The following is a 22,400-nucleotide window of genomic DNA, read 5'->3' on the forward strand; positions in this document are numbered from 1 at the left end:
CCCCTGAGGTCTCTCTGTGGGGTCCTCTGGGTCCTTAAAATGACTCCTTTCAAACTCGAGCTCACATTGTGGATTGCTGGTCCTTGCAAGCCAAATCCTGGCCTAAGTTTCTCAACAAGACATTTTCTGAGTACATGTCACATGCCAGACATGTCATCTACGTTAGTGAACACAACCCTTACAAGTGGAGGAGCTGAGCACAATTATTCCCTCCATTTACAAGTGAGGACACAGAGTTTCAGAGTCCTCAGTAACCCACTGCAACTGGAATAAAATTTCTACATCTTTCCATCTCCTACACCCTGCATAGCCTGGTCCCTAACTACATCACATCTCTACTTGCATCTCCTACGGGACTCCCACTCCTGCCTCTTCATTCACAGAGAATTTTCTCCAGGGGCTCCAATTCCCCAAATCCAGAGAGCACTTTCTTCCCTCTCTACCTGAAACTCAGACACCTGTCCTGGGTCAGCCTGGCTGGATTCTTCCTTCCTTTCAGCTCACACATCACCTGTGCAGAGAGGTCTTCTCTGATGACCTCAGGGAAACTGGCATCTTCTCTCCCAGTGGCGCTCAAGTACCGTATATTTTTATAGCACCATAATTGGAGAGGTTTCTGTTTATTTACTTGTTTAGTGTCTGCTCCCCCCCCACACACACCATGTTGGAACACACATTCTCGGAACACAGAGTGTTTGCCTCTTTCTTTCACCACCAGTCCCATTGTCTAAAAGTCTTGCTTGGCACATACCCACAGCTAAAGATATATTCGTTGAATCAATAAACTTGCCCACGTCAAACAGCTAGTAAGTGATGGAGGCAAAATGTGAAGGTTTACATGACTCCACAAGGTTTTACCCTTCCCAATTTATGTTACTTCTCATTGGTAAGTTTTGATAAAGGTTTAGCCAGGAGGTTATAAAAGAGTGGTTCATAAGCAGAAATCTATAAATGCAGTCTATATGTGAGGGAAATACACAAAGCAGGCAAAAAAAAAAAAAGAAAAAAGAAAAAAAAAGAAAAAGAAAAAGAAAAAAAGGAAAAACATTTGTTTCTCATTATTTCATAAAAAATATAATATACGTCATAAAATATGAAGACATATTTCATTTTACCTAATCATTTCTTCCTAAAATTTATATTGGAATTGATGGGTTTTTTTTTCCCCAGCTAAAATTCTCTTGTAAAAGCACCAGGAAATTTGTTATTTAAATGTAGCCTGAAGCAAAGCCTTTTGCATAGCAAATAATCTTGCCTTAATTTGTGTTTTATAAGTCGAGTTTTGTGCACTACAGTTTTTTTTAATGATTTCTAATATGATGTAATTTTCATAGGCGATTGGGCTTGTTGGATAGGCTTTGCTTTGGGTTTAAGGATGCATTTCAATCAGTCACAGAAGTGTCCCTTGCTCTCAAACATATCCTTTGAGACTCTATTAAGTAGGGAATTGGTACTTTAAGATTAAAGATATAAAACCTGGTGACACAGACTTAGATCTTGCTGGATTCTCTGTTTCTGGATATGTCTCTGATCCCCTTGCACTCTTTTCCACCCTTCATTCAAATGTCCCTCATCATCTTGGAGTTCAGGTGGACTTCAAGGCTTCCGGTTAGTTTGGGAATGCTATGAGAACTGTCCTTCCATTGGCAGGAAGAGAAGATAATCCATCCCTACTGTTCAGCAAAGTCGCTGCCAAGATCCAAAAAGGAAGACGCTTCCTCCATCTACTTACACATGGAAAGCTGCTATTTTCTCCTTGGATTTGAATGTCTCAACCAATCAGAATTCACGTAGCTAGGTATGCTATATATCTGCTGCATAATTCAGGGGAGGGCAAGAGGCCTTCTTTTAAAGAGCACTAACCAGGTTGCTGTTTTACCTCCGCCCCTGTCTGAATGCTCCTGTTATTTCGGGTGACTTCCAGTTATTCCCGGAGCCCTCCCCTCTCTCCCAGGCAGGCGAGAATCTTCTAAGCCACCAGGTGAGCTGAGGCTGAGGGTTGTAACCAGGAGTTCAGACGGTATGAGATTTAGGAGACAAAAGCCAATCAACAAAAGCCAACCCATCCCTCTCGTGGGGCGTGTCACTAGTGTTCAAGAGTGTTCCTAGAGGCAGGGCTAGACAATGACACCGGGTGTCAGGGAGACCCGGCTGGAGAGAAGAGGGAAGGCAGAGCACAGCCATCAAGATCGCTGATTTCAGGAGCTAAAGGAGCAGTGGCTGCAGTAGGTCTCCTCCAGGAGCTGGGGAGGCCTTGGAGACCAGCTGCTTCTTCGAGATGGAAGATGAATTTATCTGACCAACAGCAGTCACTCCTATTAATGTAAAACTGAATCTAAGTCCTAATGTTGCACCTGTATTTTGGAGTGGGAGAAACAAATGCAGACAGAGAGAAAACAAACACTTACTGAGGACTCACTGTGCACTTTGGGGTCCACTATTCCATTCATCTTCTCCTCGATCCTGGAGGACAGGCACCCAACTCTCCCTCCCCACTCATCCAAGGACCACCTTTGTGTCTGAGAGGCAGATAGAGCGCCCCACTGTCCACTGCAGCAGCTGAAACGTGTGGATTGCTCACCCTGGGCCAGGCATGTTTCTAAGAGCCTTATTTGTCTTATCTCATCCAATGCTGGCAAAACCCCCCACAATGTTAGCCACTTTCATGGTCTTCATTTTATGATGTAAAACCCGGTCACGGAGTGGTTAAGTAACTTGACCAGGGTCAGGCTGGCTGTAAGAGGTGCAGATGAACTTTCACCCCAAGCACTGTGGCTGCAAAACCCATGCTGAAGTCAGTCATGGCTTCCTTGGGACTTGCAATTGTGTTCGGTGACTTCAAGGGAAAAGGAGCACAAAGGCGTACATGTCCGATTTCCCAAGTTGGTTCTCCTCCCCACCCCAGAAGCCTCAACCTACAGCCTGCCTGAGCTCCCCTTGGCTCCTTCCGCCTCCTCCTAAGGAGACAGAGCAAAGGGTTCCAGCTTCCTGGCTGACATGGGCCTTCCACACCCAATTTCCCGTATTTGTGACGTTTCCACATATTATAAACCCATCCAGGCAAAATTGCTTGCTTGGGTCTTTAATCTCCCAATGGTTTTCACAGTACTAGACATACTATAGGAGGGCACAAATATGTGTTTAAAGAGAAACAGCCCCCCCTTTTTTACCCAGAGACTTGATGTTAGTGGAAATTCACTCCTGTTGCCTGTCACCCTTTTCCCCCAGGCAGCATGCTGGAAAGAGGAGCTCTGCCATCCCAGACCCAGGTTCAATGCTCAGCTCTGTTATTTAGCTGTGTGGGACCTCAGCAAAGTTCCTCTCTGGGACTCAGTTTTCTCCTCAGTGAAATGAGACAGTAAACTGCCTTGTAGGGTTCTGATTAGGCTTTAATTAGATAATTATAGAAGGTGCCTGCAAAAATAAATACTTATTACAAGACTTCATCTCTTTCTTCTTACTGAGTTTACCCTTTACAATATAATGGCCATTAATAAAACAATAGTCTCAGAGTCTTCAAATGCTTCTCCCCATAAGGCAGCTGAGAGGGTTGCAAAGGAGCACTTTAAGATACTGACCTTGTATCCTGGCCCTGTTGCTCACTTACTGTACAGTCTTGGGCAAATCACTCAACCTCTCTGGGCCTCAGTTTTCTTAAATGTAAAATGAGGAGATTTGAGCTACATGATTCTCTGATCATAATTACTCAGTGTTCCTACTTGAAATCATTGGAAATGAGTGTTCTTGACCTCTGTGAGACCAGAGCTCCTAGTTCCCACCCAAACTTGTGGTGCTTAAGCAAATCACCCCAGAGAGGCTGAGGCAATGGCCCCTGGACCACATTTCCCTAGAGTAAGGGGGTGGGGGGCAGCATCTGCGTGGGCAGTGGGCTTCCCAAAAGTGGGGCGGTGCCACTGTAGGCAAGTCAAGTGCAGTCTCAGCTCTCGTTACAGCTGATCCTTATCAGTGGCCTCCAAATGTGTGAAGTCGCCCAGTTGCTAAAATTTATTGGTAACCCCCAAAGTAGTACTTGCAGCACTTTCACGGTCATTGGTGGACATGCACAGGGTAGCAAAAGCTTGAGTCAACGGCTTGCATGTTCCCAGCTGAGCTGGAACTAGGCAATGCTCTGCCTTCTTGTTTCAGCTCTCACATTGCAACAAGTGTGCTTCACGTGGTACACTTGGTGCTGCATTTTTCACATTTTTGTGCTTTTTCTGTTGATTTTGCTCTCAAATGTAGTGCTGAAGCACTGTCTAGTGCCTAGAAGTGCAAGAAAGCTGTGGTGTGTTTTGCAGAGAAAGTACACATGTGAGATAAATTTCACTCAGACATGAGTTTGAATGCTGTTGGCCATGAGCTCAAGGTTAATGAAGCAACAATACATATTAAATAAGATGTCTTAAAACAGAAATACACATAAAACAAGTTTATGTATGGATTGGTTGTTAAAAATGTTGTGACCAGAGGCTTGCAGGGAATTTAATCCTGAGTTTCTCCTAGAAGCAATGGTTCCATATTTGCTAATTCAATGTTCACTGTGACTTTATAATCTAACTTCTAAGAAGAATGAGAACTGACTGTATTTAGTTGTAAAATGGGGATAGGAGGGGAAGAGAAAAGTTTTGCACTAAGCGTTTTAAGTTGTTCTTACATTACAAAAGCAACATAAACAATATAGAATATATAAAATACATTTCATCCTTACTATTCAACAACTATTAATTATTAGTTTGGCCTGTGTGTGATTTACATAGTAGCTATACAATTTTGCACCCTCGTTTTTAAAAATACTAAATATTGTCATAAAATTCTGCAGGTTGCTTCATGATCTTGGCAATCAGATATTTCTTTAAATATTCCATTTGTTGGTAGACATTAAAGGCTTACTTTTTTCTTTTATTATTTATAAATAAGGCTGCATTAGACATCTTTGTGCATATATAAGCCTATAAATTACTGGTTCAAAGGATATGATCATTTTCATAGCTTTTGCTACATGTTGTCAAATTGCTTTCCAAAAGGGCTGCCCTGATTTACAATGCCATCGGCAATTATCCCTTTTTGCTGCATCTTAACCAGAATTGGTTATTATCATTTAAATTTTTTTTTGGAGATGTAGCAGGCAAAGCCTTGCCGAATTGTTTTAATTTGCATGTAATTGATTAACCGAGGAAGCCAGTCATTTTTCCATATTTTTTTGTTCCTCTCTCTTTATAGCACCAGGACACTTTCAGTTCCAAACTCTAACATCCTAAGGCTGGGAGCCTCCAAGAAAGCAGAAACATCACTCAAGATTCCAGGAATCAGGCAGAGTCTGGAGATACAAATGTCAGTGATAAGCATTGACTGGATGAGGGAGAGAGGGACAACTATAATAATCAACTAAAGAATGGGTTACATTGCTAAGGGATTCCAGCCACCCTTAAAGGGGACGCCTCGTCTTTCGTGGGATTTCAGCAGCTCCCTCTACATCAAAGGAAATAATGTAGACACTTTCTCTTCTGTGATTACAAAGGTCAAATTCTCCCAAGAGATAAAAAATAAAATAGTGCCAGTACACATGGGGACCCTGTTTTAAGACTGGTTTTAGGAATCAGGGCTGGTAGGATTTAGGAATTTAGGAGTTAAAGACAAGTATGGGATAGTAGGTGTTTTTCTGTATCTATTTGCTATATTTAAGTATTTCCATGATGTCCCTAATAAGTGAATCTCTTTGAGAACCAGCTCCATATTACAATGGGTCTACTCATCTAACCGGTTTAATTTAAACATCACTAAAAACCGGTTCTCTGGCTTTATTGTTTGCACCAGAACACATCCTTCTTTGAATACACTTACTTCAATTTTTCCCACGTTGCTTCTCCAAATTTCTCTATCACAAGCGACTGCAAACAGGTATTGATAAATCCATACTGGAAAACAAAACAAGAGGGGGAAAATGCATAATGAGGCATGAAATCCCTGGCCTTAGACATCTTGACGGTCTCTTGTAGGAAAAGTGCAATGAAACCCACTGGGGATGCTAATGATACCTTTTCTTGACTTCTGGTGTTTGCTTTTTAATAACTGTGCAAACCTTGCAGCCCACCACTGGGGGGGGTGGTTCTTTAGAGAAAACATATGAGCTAAATCTGAGATCAGATTCTAATTAGAAGAGGTTACTGAAAATGCTTAGTGTTTGTTGTCATCCCCTTAGGAACAGGAAATTGACTTGGTCAGAGCGAAGGGCTCAAAAACGCAACAGTGGCAAACAGGGGTGTCAGAGGTGGGGGTGTCAGCTCCAAAAAGGCAAGTGAGAAGACAGAACTTCTCTTCTTCATAAAAACATACCCCAGGTACGAGTGTGGGTGTGGAGGAGGACACAGAGTGGAGGGAAAAAGCCAATAAAAACAACAAACAGGACTGGGGTTAGTAGAAAGAACTTTCTACGGGGTCTGCTACATAATCCATGATCTTTCTTTTCTTTCCTCCATCAGGGAAAAAAAAAAATTAAAAAAGCAAAGAAAGTCTCCAAAATGCTTGTGCTTAGTGAGGGGCGGTGAGCCCCACAGGTCACCCCACTTTCCACCACATGGGGCGCGGTGGGGGGACAGTGTAAGGAGCTCCCACTCTAAGAGCTGGTAGCAGATTGAATTCTACTTGAAAGTACATCATAGACAGATGTCTTCATAGAACGAAGAATCCTTTTGTCCCACCAATACCAGTCTCAAGATTTATCTTATAAGTTTGGATTTTCACTTATGGGGATCTCTTAAAGACAAAGAGCCCAGAGCTGACGGGAAGGAGAGTGGGCTAAACCGTGGCATCTCTTTTCTGGGGACAGAAGGTAAGTCCCGCCTGGCTGAATTTCCAGTTCCCCACCATAAAGTCGCCTCCGCCCTCGCTCCATCTTTCCCTGCCGCCCCATCCCCTGCCCTCTGCCCCCCAACTCTTCCATGCATGACCCATTTACAAGACCAAACCCTAATCTGGCGCTCAAAGCACTCTCTAGGGGGTGTCCCAATTTTTGTTTCCATGATGGTCTACTCCTGCGGCCTCAGGCTCACCCAAAATGCCTCCCCACCGCTCCCCAGAGACACCCCGTTTCTCGCATACTCCTTCCCCTTTCACTGAGACAGCTACGGCGAGTCTCGGCTACAAATGCTGCTTGACTGAGGAACTGTTTCCACTCCGCTCAGCCCAACACCAGCCAGCGTCCCTGCAGTCCCAGAGCGCTCTCGTCAGCATGTGCGTTTTGTTAAAATACACACACATCTATTTCCACACACCCATATGTATGCACACACTCAGAGATTCACACATACGTACTACATACATGCCTGTTCATACACACGTGTATATATATGTACTTCCCTTTCTTTTCAAATTACAAGCTCCTCGGGGTCAGGAAGTAGATGTAATTCATTAATATACTGACCAAAGTGCCAAGACAGTGTGATTGAAAATCAACAGTGTTGCCAAAGATATTGATTTCTTACCCCATTTTGGCAAGACGAGAACGTCAGGCCCACTACACGGTGCTGAGTGAAGGGGCCCCTCTCCTCATTTGTAAAGAGGACACTAAGGCATGAGGGACTGCAGTCTGCTGGTGTCCCCACTGCCCTGGGAGAGTGTCCCTCGGGCTGTGGACTGAGGGTCAGTGGGACCTGGAGCCCAACACTTGGTCTTTGGAGGTCACCAATCCCCAAGCTGGTGGCACCGCTAATCCATTAAGGCTCCCCGAGCACATAGGCCAATAGAGAGACACCTTATCCTCTGCTCCCCCAAAAGTATGCCCTTCTCCTGCTCACTGAGATCAGGGAGCGTCTCTGCCTCCGGAGAGAGCAGAAGGGGGCAACATAATTTAGGCTGAGCCCCCATAATTTAGCCAGCTTAAGCCCAGGGCTTTTCAATTTGCTTCTCACGTACCAGGTTACCGGACATTTTTCCATCAGAGACACATTCTTTATATACTTGAGAGCCTGGCTGGAATGGGCAAGAGGCTACAAACCAGGATCAAGTTCTCTGTCACTCTGGAACTATCTAGTGAAGTCATCAAGCAGACATGGACTCCCGCTAGCTTGGTGGTGCCTAAATCTTCCAGAGGCTGCTTGGGTAGTGGCTATGCCTATAAGTTTTTGTTTTTTTTTTAACATTTTTGATTGTGACATATAGCATAAATACAGAAAAGTGATAAATTTCAAAGTACAGTTTAACAGGTAATTATAGAGCAAATTTCAAAGTATAGTATGGGTTATGGTTCCACAATTTCAGGTATTTCCTTCTGGCTGTTCTAATACACCAGAAACTAAAAAGAAATATCTATATGATGATTCAATAGTCATAATCATTTGTTAAATCCTAACTTCTCTGTTACAACTCCTCCTTCTCAGTTGCTCATTCTCTCAGTCTTCAGGGATATTTGGGCAATGACCATTCTACCTTCTTCATGTTGAAAAGGGGTGTCGAAATTATGGAGCAGAGGAATGCGACTTGTCGGTGGTCTGGGAGAGACTGATACCTCTAAGTTTCAGGGTTTATCTGGCATCGGAACAATCTGGAGGTTTTAAGCTTCTTATGCCTATAATTTAATTCCTTGCAGCAAGACATCCCTGAGAAACATCAGGGCTCAAAAGAAGCAAATTGTTTCTTAAGGAAAAAAAAAAAAAAAAAAGGCCCCAAACTGTTGAGCTTTAGTTAAATCTTTCTGTAAAGACACACTTCCCCATTCCCCAACCAATCCCTTCCCCGGGCATGCCCTCTGTTGGCTGGGGAATGGGGAGTGGGGAATCTATTCCCTAATTCAGCATCAGTGAGCCCAGGAAGGGGATGCAGCTTAGAGGAAAGAGCGTTGGTTTTGGAACCAGATGGGTTTCCATCTCCGTGCCTTATCACTGTGCCACTTTGGGCAAGTTACCTAACCTCTCTGATCCCACTCTGCTCATGAGTGAAAGTGGAAACAGCAGCACTCAGCCAGGAGGTTGGTGGTTGGGGTTAGGGAGGGATGATTCTGGAAGTCAGACTGCATGTGTGACCCTGGTGGGTCACCAAAGCTCCCCGTCTTCTGTGGTCTAGTCTGGAAAACGGGGACAAGAACGGACCCTCCCTCACAGGCTTGCAGGGAGGAGTAAATGAGGTAACAGGCATGAGGCACTCAGCACATAGTAGGTGCTCAGGAAATGGAAGCCCTTCTTCTTAGCTAAGATACGTTGTGAGCAATCAGTGCTCAATGCAGGGGAGCTGAGGGGAGTTTGGGGAGCCCATGTGGAGAGCTGCTTACCATGCTGAGGCTGCAGCCGTCCCGTGCGCTCCCGGATCCTCCCGCCAGCACCTGGGCACCCAAGAGCAGCGCAGCTTCTCCAGAACCAGTCTTGTAGGGGCCTGGGCCGCCCTCAGGGAAATGAGGAGCTAAGCACTGGACGCCAAGCAAAGAGCAAACTGTTAAGTCCCCAGTGGCCAAGGCAGCAAAAAAAGTGTGGACGCGTGATGGGGGCCTGCTGCCTGGCGTCCTAGGGGTGCACACCTCCAATGCCGACTCTCCGGGGAGAGCAGCCGGAAAATCTGGGGGGCCCTTACCCACCCTTCGCTGGTTTTCGCATCCTGATGGTGCTGGACCTTACGATCTCTCTTTGATATGTCTTTATTCCCACTAGCTGCAAACTCACACACTCTGCTGGTCTCCTGCTCGGAGACTCTTGAAAGCATCCTTTCCTAGATCGGTTTAGCCGGGAGGCCAGGATTCCTGAAACCTAAAACGCTTTTGCACAGCCTCATTCTTTCATCTGACCGATGATTGCGATGCACCGTGGTGGCGCCTTGGGGAGTGCAGACGCTCAAGCCGGGTGCTGGGGCTTTCGGTCCCCGGGCATGCCCAGGGTCTCAGCTTGACTTTGGGGATGCTTCTTGGCGCCTGCGGGCAGACTGCCTTGTAGATGACATTGCCTATTAAGAGTTCTGTAATTCAGCCTCCTTGGATGTGATCCCAAATGGCGTGCCTTGACCAGAATTTGACCCTATAATGATGTAATGGGACATTCCCTGGTGCCGTGCAGCTTGATCCTTCATCCCCTTGCCATTTCTTGCAGGCTGTGGTAGGCTGCTTCCCACCAGTCCATTTCTTGAGTATTGCTGGCTGTCAGAGATGAGAAATCCCACCGCTGACCAGGTCCAATGCACATTGCCTGCAGTCGTTCCAACAGACATGCAAGTTTGAGAGTGAAAACAGGAGTAACAATAAATAAATACTATAAAATCCAAGGGTCCCTGTAAGCCCTCCAGGCGGCAGTGCTCTGCAGAGGTATAAAGCATGTATGGATGTGTTTCAGGATTAAGGGAGCATCTGTGAACCTAATAATGCCAGAGACCAAGGCCATCCCACTGAAATGGACGTCCAGATGTCAGACATCTGACATGCCCCCCTGAAAATGTTTCAGTGTCTTTATCTTTGCATTCCCAGCACAAACAGCAAAATTCCAAATAATTTGTTGCAAGAGTTTCTCCTTCTTTAATAGGCACTCCTTCCTCCCCCCACCCTGCCCTGTTCAGATCCTACTCTCTTCCTTCCTTTCATCTTTCTGTAGCTCCCTTCTGAAAGTTTTCCTTGCCCCTCCACCCAGTAAACCTTTTCTGACTCCCCTGTTTTTACCCTTAGTCTTATTTGCACCACCTTCTCTGGACAGAGACCAAAATTCCGAGCCACTAGTACTTATTTAAGCTTCCTCTTCTTTCTGAAATGGGGGCTTTGCTAATTCTCAAAAGCTAAACTCTCCATGTACTATTCCTATGTTGGAGGAGCATGTGGTCAGAGGGGGAGAAAAATAGGCTCTGGAATAGGTGATTTCCATAATTATGCTTCCAAAGGCTTTGCCATCATTCAGCTGACACTTGTTTTTCCCCTGCCAAGTGGGCTTGCTCTGGCTCTCTCTGACACCCCTTCCTCCCCCAGTTCTGCTTTTTTAAACACGTACCCCAGCACTGCCACATTTCACAATAAGTAAATGGTTAAAAAAAAAAAATCTGCATTTTCTTTTTCATGCAGCAGATGGCAGGTCCCAGAAACTTGGTGGAAATTAGGCTTTCTGATTTTCTAATAAATTTCAGCATCTCACACAAAAAGCACAAGCTCATTCTGATTCTGATGTTAAGTACCATATGGCATATCATTCCTGGGACATGGAAGTTCTGTACTCAGGATAACAAGAGAGAGAGGCTCTTTCGTATAACAATGATGTTGAGCTTGTACAAACCAATTGGATTCCTTGGTGAAGACCATTTGATGATAATATTGTATATGGCAATTACCCCTCTTCTATGGTATGTGTTAATTTTCGCTGCCAGCTTTCCTAATTACCGCTGCCACCCAACTACCTACTTTTGGTAAATACTCTGTAAACATTTGAAAAGACAGAAACAGTGCATGCATGAAGACAAATGCTCCCAGATTTGGAAACGGTCTGGAAAATTGGCTGATGCATTATATATTTTTCAATTGCTTAGACAGACTATTGAAGATCTTTCAGTATATGGAAATTCCCTTCTCTCTTCCATTACATAATGGGCCTTCCTGCCTATATTGTGTTAGCTATTTCAAGGGACAATTTTCTCGGCTGCCATTTTTTTTATATTAAGTGCGTAGTTCTGTGAGTTTTGGGTGTAACTCACACCCAAATGAAGATATAGAATATAGAACCTTTTCATCATTGCAGAAAGTTTTCTCATCCATTACTCAGTCAATGACAACCCCAACCCCAACAACTACCTTTCTGATAACTATCACTATAGATTAGTTTTGCTGTCTTTTGAACTTCCTATAAATTGAATCATGCACTGTGTTCTCTTTTGTCTGGCTTCTTAATTTCAAATCCATGTTTAGTGAACTGGAGAGCTCAGACATCATTCCCCAAATGACACCAGTGTATGTAATCACAGCCTCATTTGATATCTATTCTATGATATCTAATGAGATCCGAACAAGATGCTTCTCCTGTCCAATGGTCTGTATCTAAAAAGCAATGAGAAACACAGACCTCTTATTTCTCCTATGACAAGGGAGGATGGGTAAGATACTGTGGTGAGGTCACCAGAGTTTGAGGAAAGAAATGAGAGCAAGGAAAGAGTATCAGGGGAAGAAAATCTTCTCTGATAAAACAGAACCTTTATCTGGCTGGTTGTTTGTTTTTGCATTTCTGGGAATGTAGCTGCCTTGCTCTTGGTGGGGACAGACTTCCTGGTGGCAGAGTTGGCTGCAGGCTTCCTACCAGCCCCTAAAGCAGCAGAGGAAGGAGCTGCATTTGCTCCAGGACCACGAGGCGGGACGTGGCCCAACTGCTGGGCTACCTAAGGCCCTTCTGCTCAAAAATACTTCACACAGCCCTGCCACGTGGCTGAAATTCTCATTCCCTGGGCCAAGGCTTTGAAAGTGCCCATTAAAATGAAAATATTGGCTATGCCTTTTGACCAAGTGGATTAGCTAGTATTCACCTGTTTTGCCAAGAGGGAATGTGACACAGAATAGACAAGCTTTGATGTGTGACCATCAAAAATGAGAGAAATTTCAGTGTCAGTCCAAGGCTGATGGAGGGGCTTCTGAGAGGCCAGTTCTGCACAAGATGATGGGGAGGACCTGGACAGTGGTGGAAAAGGGGACGAAAGAGAGTTCAGCTTTACTCACAAGTTGTACTGTGTTGGCTTTCATTTTCTCCCTTGGTGGGACTAATATTTCAGTGAAAGATAGCTTGAGGTAGGGATGATTTGGCTAAAGGTATAGCCACAATAAAGAACCAGATTGATTTCAGGCATATTTTCATATTTGGAAGTTTTTAGCACATGGAAACGTGCATGGTGCTTTTCAAAGCACTTAAATTTTTCAGATGAACCACATGAAATAGCCGTTTTGGTGTATCAGATACTGTTGCATATTGGCAATTTCATTTGGCTCCACTTAATATCAATTCTTCTTGGCCACAATCCTCTGAAATATGTCCAAGTATCATAAACTCCCTTAGAGATGAGGAAACCAAGGTACAGAGAAGTCAGGTAGCTTCCTTGACGTCCCAAAACTAGTTAGTGGCAGAGCCGGTATTCAAGCTCAGGCCCAAGTCCCACATGGCTCCCAAGAAAAGAATAAAAATGGTTGGTATTAACCTCTTTCTTTCTTTCTTTTCTTTTTTCTTTTTCTTTCTTTCTTTTTTTTTTTTTTTTTTAGGAAGAAGCCGAGGCCTGTTTAGGGGACAGGTGATATTTTCAGAAAAATCTCCTTTCCCAGGAAAGTCAGAACTCTAGCCAGGTGAGTCTACTTTCTGTCATCTGTTTACTTTGTCTGCAGAGCAGAGTGCAGTGCTGTGGGAAAGCCTGCTGCACCCGGGCTGGGTGTGGAACTCTCCCTCAGATTTCAAATCACAGCTTTTCCCTTCGAACTGAGGAGACCAGCAAAAAGAACCCCGGGCTCGCTGGCAGTGATATCTTTGTGGATTTGAGAAGAGATAAGGGGTACTGCGGTTTCCCTTCAAGTTTGAATTTCAATCTTCAGTTACACTAAAGCGGGAACACCGGAATTGCTAGGTGTGAGGCGCCACCATGTGGCCAAAGGGGCGCATAGCAACAGGTGCTGTGGCAGGAACCCCACGGAAGGGAGGCCGTGGCCGGTGGCTTTGAATGTCCACGAATCCTGAGCAGGTGGAGGACCATGGCTCAGAGGACTGGACTTTGGTCCCAGTCCTACATCTGGGCTGCCACCGAGGTCTGCATTAACCATGAGCAAGGCCTTCCTCTGCTTCTCCTTGTAAAATTGGGCTGGTGTTCCCTTCTGGGAGTGGTAGTCCAAGGCCTGAAACAGGAATTGCACAATTTGCCTCTTTTTACATGTTACATACAAAAAACAATCAAACAAACAAAAGGTAAAATTGAAGGTTAGAAGCCAAGCAACGGCTATGGCACTCTGTTCATTTATAGGCTCATTTATGATCAAACTCAGCAATGCCCAAATTTAACCTAATCTCTGCTTCCATATAATTGCTGGAAAAGCTGCAAATAAGAAAATCAGGTATGGTCTGGGGAACGCATGCAGACGAGGCATGACAATGAAGTATTGTCATGTTGTAATCAACCTGCTATAGCTTATATACTGGTGTTTTCCAAGGGCCCATCATAATATCAATTGCAATAATTAATGTGTGCTGAACAGACACTACGCAAAGTGCTTTATGTGCATTATATCGTATTAGGTGCTCACAAAAATCCCAAGAAGGAGACACTTGCACTACTCCCCTTTTCCAATGAGAAAACCGAGGCTGAGGGCTGTTGGGTCCAACGCCTTCCAGAAGGTGTGGGAGTAGCCAGATTCAAGCCAGATCTCTGCCTGCAGAGCCCACTCTTAACCACATGTGGTGTGCCAGTTTGTATATTTAATGTCCCCCGGAAAAAAGCCATATTCTTTAATGCAATCTTGTAGGGGCAGATGTGTTAGTGTTGATTAAGTTGGAACCTTTGGATTAGGTTGTTTCCATGGAGATGTAACCCACCCAACTGTAGATGATAACTCTGATTGGATAATTTCCATGGAGGTGTGGCCCCACCCAATCAGCGTGGGCCTTGATTAGCTCACTGGAGCCCTATAAAAGATCAGACAGAAGGCGCTTACAGCTAGCTGCAGCTGAGAGACACATTTTGAAGATGGCCATTGGAAGCTGACACTGACATTTTGGAGAATCCCATCTTGAAACGCAACAGGGCAGCAAGCAGACACCAGCCACGTGCCTTCCCAGCTAACAGAGGTTTTCCAGATGCCAATAGCCTTTCTCCAGTGAAGGTACCTGATTGTTGATGTCTTACCTTGGATGCTTTATGGCCTCAAGACTGTAACTTTGTAATCAAATAAACCCCCTTTATAAAAGCCAATCCATTTCTGGTATTTTGCATGATGACAGCATTAGCAAACTGGAGCACACGCATTCAGCGATGTCTTCTTCAAAACAGACTTTGTAAGAGGCTGCACTTCTTCCAGTTATGCTCAAAAACCTCTTTAAAATTTCACATTGATGGATATTTTCAGGGTATACAGCAGCGTTTTTGAATAGCCTAAGTGATGGCAATTATTTTCTTTCACAATTATTATATGCCACGTACTTTAACAAGTATGAATTCATTTAATCTTCACAATAGCACTGCAAGTTAAGAACAGTTATCATGATGCCCAATTCACACTTGAGAGAAATAAGGCCAGGGCAGCCTAAGTCACCTTCCTGAGTTCACACAGCCTGGCTCCAGGGTCAGCATGAGGTTGCAGGGTAAGATTGTGTAGCTTGCTTATTGTATATGGGTTCTTGGCAGAGGGGGTGCCTGGGGGTTGAAATCCCACCATGTTGCCTTCCACTTGCAAAGACAGCCACTCCCCACCCACAACCCTATTCCATGCGGGCCAGAAGCCACCCAGAGAAAGGAGTGCCGCCGTCAAATGAGGACTCTGTGGGCTCCCTGGGGCAGCCCTGGTCCACTACACTCAAGAGGGCCTTGAGTTTCAGGAACAGCCCAAAGCAATCTGGACCTGGGTCTCTTGAGTTGTGTCAGTGAGCTTTGTGGATGTGGTCACCGCCATCTTGAATCAAAGCCAAGACTGGTTTTCTCTCGTGGCCCCACTGGTCTGGTCTCAGCCTCCTGTAGCACCACATCCCTTCCCACTAGTTATGCTCCATCCACCGCAACCTTGAAGCGCTTTCTTCACTTCGTTCGTTAGCCTGCTTTTCCTCACACCTCACATGCTTCTTTCTTCCTTACCTCTGAATGTTGGGGTGTTCTGGGCCCCAGTCCTCTGCCCTAGTCTCCTTTTAGATCTCACCAGTACTATGGTAACCTCATCTTGGCCCATGGCTCCAAATTCCAACTCTACACTGGGGCTCCCCACTTGATACCTTGAGTGCCAACCAGTTGCCTGAGCTCTACACACTGTCTCACTCCCCATTTGCAGCTCTACTTGGAAGTCCACAGAAAGCTCTAAGTTAACACATCCAAAATAGAACTCCTGGTTTCCCTCCCTTCAATCTGCCCCTCTGTTTGCAGCTCAGTAAATGGTATGTCCAGTCACCTAGTAGCCCCAACCAAAGCCCTGGGAGTCTCCCATGTCATCATATCTAAAGATGAAATCCTTGTAAGTTCTACTTCAGAATTTATCTTAAATCCAGTCATCTCAAATCACCTCCACCTCTCCCACCCTGGTCCAAGCCCTATCTCTTGCCCAATGGGTTTCCCAAATTTTCTTTTGCCCCTACAGTCAAATCCCACCCCTATCCCCCCAACAGCCAGAATCATCTTTTAAAAACTGCATTGGATTGTGTTGCTATTCTGCAAAGAACCTCCCAGAATTCCCTGGAACATTCCTTTCCATGTCCTCAAGGACCCCTTATGCAGCCTCCCTCGGGGCCTTTGCACTAGCTCCTTGTTTAGCCTGAGTTGTTCTTCCCCTAGTCACTTAATCCCTCACTTCTTTCAGGTCTCTATTCAAGTCACACCTCCTTAGAGTGACTTTCTCTAACAATCCCAACTCCTGTCTCTCCATTCTTTATCCTTTCCTCAGTTTTTCTTCATATCATTAACTGACACTTTATTGTATATGCATGAATGTATATACTTCATTTATTCATGCTTATTGCCTATATACCCCCAGCCTGCAACCATATAAACTTTGAAGATGGGGATCTTGTCTTTTCATTTTACCCTCAGGTTCTGGAATGGTTCCTGGCAACTATGGGTGCTTGATAATGTCTTGTGAATAAATTAATGACTTTTTTAAACTCCCTCCAATGTACCACTCTTCCTCCAACCCAGACAGCCCATGATATTACTCAGCTGGCATCTTCCTCTATGGCCCCCAACCCTTTACATTTTGATGCCCTAGTTACTTCATAATTTACACAATGACTCAGTCAGTCAGTCAATCAACAAATATTTATTGGCATAGGCACCATTCTAGATAGAACTGTGAACAGCAGATGGAGCCCCTGCCCTCTTGGAGCTTTCAGCCTGACAGGGACACGGACAAATTTGCCTGTGTGAGTGTGTGTAATCTTATGTTAGATAATGGTGAACACAATGAAGAAGACAAAAGCATGGCAGAGCTGTGTAATGAATTGTGTCTTCCAAATTGATATGCTGAAGCCCTAACCCCATACTTCCAAATGTGACCTCATTTGGAAACAGGGTCATTGCAGATGGGAATTAGGTAAGGGATGATGAGGTCATGCTGGAGTAGGCTGGGCACTTAATCCAATATGACCAAGGTCTTCACGAGAAGAGGACAGATAGACAGACACGGGGAGAAGCCACCTGAGGGTGAAGGCAGAGACTGGAGTGATGCATCTACTAGATGGAGCACCAAGGATTGTCAGCTAACACTGGAAGCCAGAAGAGGCCAGGAAGGAGCTTCCCCCACGGGTTTCAGAGGGAACCCAGCTCTGCTAACACCTTGACTTCAGACTTCTCACCCCCAGGACTGTGAGAGAACACATTTCTGTCGCTGTAAGCCAGCTCGTTTGTGGTGCTTTGTTATAGCAGCTCTAGGGAACTGAGACAGACGATATTAAGAGAAGTGGTGGTTTAGAAGGAATGGCCAGGAAAGGCCTCTCAGAGCAGGTGACATCTGCACATTTGAACCTGACAACGGAAGCCACAAGGGATCAAGAAAACCCTCCCCAATGCCCTCGCCCCCACCCCAACTATCTCAGGTTCTGCTTGGACAAGCTCTTGGGGACCCCATGGCCCTCCCGCACGGCACTGATCGCAGTTCCAGTTCACAGGTATTGGTGCAGCCCTTTGATTAGTGTTAGTGTTTCCCACTGGACTGAGAGCCCAGTGAGAGGCTCTGTTTATTCCCTGCTAGATCCCCAGGCACAGGGTCAGGACACAGTACATGCTCAATATTCTTTGTCAAATGACAATGAAATAGATAGAAAAATATTGTTAACTCCCAAAAAGGATGTCCGGTAGGCTTTGGCATCTTCCGTGGACTATGAAGTTGGCCGAAATGGTTATGTGAACTGATTTACAAAGAGCTGCTCAAACATTCCCTCACCCCACCACCCACCCTCAGCCCCTTCCAAGGACAGCTGACCAGACCTGGGGGGTTGGTAAGGAGCCGGAGGTCTTGGGCACCTGGGGTTTGAGCAGGGTGGTAGGAGCAGCTGGAAACAGGTATGGTCTGAGGGAACCTCATAGGAACTGTGCAGAGGGGCTGCCATAGAAGTCGACTCTGGCCAGATGCACAGCATGCTCTGAGAAGGAAAGATGTCAAAAGTAGATGCAGAAACCAAGGGATGTGAAGAGCCAGACAGGACCAGGGCAAGGCCCTGGGAGTCTCCGTACCTGAGGACATCGTGGGCATCACGGACCAGTTCAACCCACCAGTGTTCCAGGGCTCAGCCTCCAGGCTTCCTCCACCACCACCCCATATCGCTCCTGCACCTTCTGGAGATTCTGCTTTCATCTCACCACTGTCTAGCTCAAGACCTGATAAAGGCTTGACTCTCCATCCCCCTCATCAGATCAGTCCTACACCCCTCTTTTGACGTATCTCGATCTGCCCAACCTGACTTTCCGTGGCTGTGAAATATAAACCCTGCCCTTCCAAGGGTCCCACCTCATTGTCCTCTACTGTCTTAGTGTCTGCTGCTGTAACAAAATACCACAAACTGGGTGGTTAAAACAACAGAAATGTATCATGTCACAGTTCTGGAGGCCAGAAGTCCAAAATCAAAGTGTCAGCAGGGCCATGCTCGCTCTGCGGTCTGTAGGGAAGAATCCCTTCTGGCCTCTTCCTTTGCCAGCAAATCCTTGATGCTCCTTGGTTTGCAGCACTTCACTTTCTGTCTCCATCATCACATGGCTGTCTTCTTTCCTATCTGTCTCTTTCCCTCTTCTTATAAGGACACTCGCTCTACTCCAGTATCACTTCATCTTAATTTAACTGGTTCCATCTGCAATTACTGTCTTTCCAAATAAGGTCACTGTTTTGGTTTGCTAAAGCTGACAAAATGCAATTACCAGAAACGGGTTGGCTTTTACAATTGGGGATTTATTAGCTTACAAATTTACAGTTCTAGGTGCTTCAAAATGTCCCAATTAAGGTATCAACAGGATGATATCTTCTCTGAAGACAAATTGCCCCGAGCTTGGCCTCCTCTGTCACATGTCGATGTCTGCTGGTCCTTCTCTCCAAGGTTTTGTTGCTTCAGCTCCTGGCTTCTCTGTCTGTGGATTTTTCTCTAAACTTCTCTGAATTTTTTGTCTTAGCTTCTCTATGTGTTTTTTCATGTCAGAAAGGACTTTAGTGACAGGATTAAGACCCACCTTGAATGGGGTGGGTCACATCTCAATTGAAATGGATTAGAATGGATTAGAAAAGCATGGCCTTTTCTTGGGTACATAACAACTCCAAACTACCAGTCACATCCTGAGGTGCTGGGGGCTAGGATTTCTACGTATCTTTTTGGGGAACACAATTCGACCTATAACACCACACTTGTTGTGACTGCTCTGATTGTATGCTGCCCCCACTGCAGGATGTCAGCCTTCAGCAAACCTCTGCTGAAGTCTAAATCTATCTTTCAAGGCTCCACCTTTGCCATGAAGTTCCTCCCTGGAGCATCAAGCTAAATGGGTTCTCTTCCTTCACGAAACCCGTGTTGTAGAGACATTCAATGAGGCAGGAAGCGTTCTGCACTCTTTTATCAGGGCTCATCCTGTCTTCCCCATTTGAATCTGGCAGAAGGCAGAAATCACATCTCATACCATGTTGATTGGCACACAGCAGTTGCTTAATAAAGACTACGGGGTTGACGGAAAGAACACATCCACCCCTGACCAGCGGCACTATTTAAGAACTGCTCTCCGTTCCTTGTTCTTATAGGGTTGAGTGTCATATTTTTCCACTTGGAAATTTTGTATAATGGAGAAGTCTTTATGCAATAAGAACCTGCTAGGATTTCACCTTAACAAAATTTTGAGGCAGCAGCTAGAACCAAAGAAGTTCAGGAATGACAGCTAAGTCAGAGGTGGCCGTAGGCATTGGGCTTCTGCTTTCCTAAGAAGGGCTGGGACGTTCGTGATACTATATGTGGTTGGTTGAATAATGGCCCACATCCTAATCCCTGGAACCTGTGAACATTTCCTTACACAGCAGAAGGGACTTTGCAGAGGTGATTAAGTAAAGGACCTTGAGATGGGAGATTATCTCGGATTTTCTGGATGGGTCCAGTGTTATCACAGGAGGTCCTTATAAGAGGGAGGCAGGAGGTCAGAGTGAGTAACGAGATAGGACGATGGAAGCAAGAGGTTGGCATGATGTGAGGAAGGGGATGTGAGCTGATGGCAGGTGGCCTCTAGAAGCTGGAAAAAGGAAAGGAAACAGATTCTCCCCAATAGCTTCCAGAAGGATCCAGCCATGCCCACACTTTGACTTTAACCCAGTGCAACTGATTTCAGAACTATAAGAGAATAAATTAGTGTTATGTTAAGCCACTAAGTTTGTGGTGATTTGTTACAGCAACAACAGGAAACTAATACACCTTAAAAAGGCTGTTAGTGATGAGGAGCTGCTGTCTCCCATTGGAACAACCCTGCCTGGGCTCTGTGTTCTAGACAGGGTACCAGAGAGCCCTGCTTTGCGTCTATGGCAGCCATGTTCCTGGCTGCATAGCAACCAGGCAAAGGGCTGTGTATGCACCATTCAAATCAAACAGAAGACCACCACTGCAACTTCCTCAATGAGAGAGAAGACAACACTTTGTGGTGGGCACCAGAAACCAGGGGCTAAAGAAAAAGCCAGATGCCAAGGACTCACAGCCTCTCTTTTGAGGTTCTGCCCAGGAATAGGTGGGTTATCACATACCAAAACTGAGATAGTCCTGGGAAAGCTAGAGCTGCCAACACAGTGCGCCAACAGCCAGCTGATTCAGTTGTATATCTGATCCATTCAAAGGGGGACAAATCAGTCAAATCAGTTGGTTTTACTGAATTGAGTTGCCACCGATCTGATGGTCCGTCTCAAGATTCACCAGGCAGAGTCCAGATCCTGGGGTTTATCACCAATTTCAAAGACCTAAAATCATCTCAAAGGTCAAGTCAGTGCCTTATGTTTCCGAGGCATGGAATTTTCACATCAGTGTATAGTCTTGGCAAAGACAAAAATATGCAAAACATGAAGCAAAATGGAAAAAACACAGCTTCATTTCCCATAAGCAATCAATGTTAAAAGAGAATCGGAACTCCAAACATCCTCCCCTCCTTGCTTATTTTTTTTTCTTATCTCAAAAAGCAAAATGTACACAGTGTCTTCACTCCAGAATGTCAGGGTCAACCTGTGATAAGATGTAGCTTGATATGAAGCAGAGTAAAGAGACCTGTATCCTGGGTTTATCCCCAGCAATGAACTTTCATATTTGGGTCCTCAAACAAGAGCCACATTTGGGGAAAAGAAAGATCAATGACGAGTTACGATGCAGTACTTTAATGTGGTTTACAAAACAAATCTCCCAAACTGTTATTTTTCACTCAAATTTCTGGTTACACTGGGGTTAGTATAAGCAACAGAACAAAAGAAACCTCCAGAACACTAAAGTTGGCACTCAACTTTAAACAGTTGATATAAAATTTCTAAGAATGCCATAGAATTACTAGTTGGGTTTTTTTAAAAAGTTGTTGTTGTTGTCTCATAGGAGTCACAAATACTTAGATTGGGATGGTCAAATTCACATAAATGAGAGGTTCTTTCTAAAGAACTGGACAAGAAGGTTATCATCACATGCATCTGGTAGAGGAAATGTTTTATTCAGTTCATAAAATGGTCTTTTCCTAGAGGATCCTTGGATTAATTTAGAGTGTTGGTCTTTCCTGCTGTGTTCCTGCCTTACCCCACCAGCATACCTGCATTCATGGATATGATCTCCTCCACGTGACCATTTAAGAAAACAGTTCCCTTGTTTTGTTTGAACTTTTTTTTTAACTTTTTTGAGAAATAAAGTTTAAAAAAAAAAAAAAGAAGAAGAAAGAAAACACTGGAAGAAATAGGTGAGAATGTGCGGGACACTGATTACGTGCTTCAACTTGGCGGGCCTGGGCTGGGGGACCGGATCCACCACTGGGGAGGGTAGTGGGTATGGGTGACAGCGCCCTCCACAGCCCCCCGGGCCTGGGAAAGTGAGGCCGGAGGCAGGCCCCATTTCCTCACCCAAAATACCAGTGTTAGGGGAGGCTTGCCGGAGGGAACCGCCTTTTCCCCACCCCCTTATCTTGCCCGGACACTCCCCGTTGCCAGTACAACTCCCATCACCACCGGTGCGCATACATTGTTGCCAGACACCGTTACGGGAGCAACTCTCGCCCCTTTTCAATCAACCTCCGCGCCCTCTCAGAACCAATCCAAGCCTTTAACC

At 45.1% G+C, this 22,400-nt stretch overlaps 1 protein-coding gene across 1 annotated transcript in view; it reads right to left on the reverse strand.

Moving 5' to 3' along the window:
- Window positions 1–5,909, reverse strand: part of LOC119506934 (guanylate cyclase soluble subunit beta-2-like) — a 66,773-nt gene extending 60,864 nt beyond the window's left edge. The window contains exon 1 of the mRNA XM_037799939.1: window positions 5,842–5,909. The gene's annotated coding sequence lies outside the window, so the exon portion shown is untranslated. The remainder of the gene's footprint in view (window positions 1–5,841) is intronic.
- Window positions 5,910–22,400: the final 16,491 nt, after the last annotated feature.

This window comes from Choloepus didactylus, chromosome 12 (genome assembly GCF_015220235.1).
Source record: "Choloepus didactylus isolate mChoDid1 chromosome 12, mChoDid1.pri, whole genome shotgun sequence".
In the NCBI taxonomy this organism is placed as follows: Eukaryota; Metazoa; Chordata; class Mammalia; order Pilosa; family Megalonychidae; genus Choloepus; species Choloepus didactylus.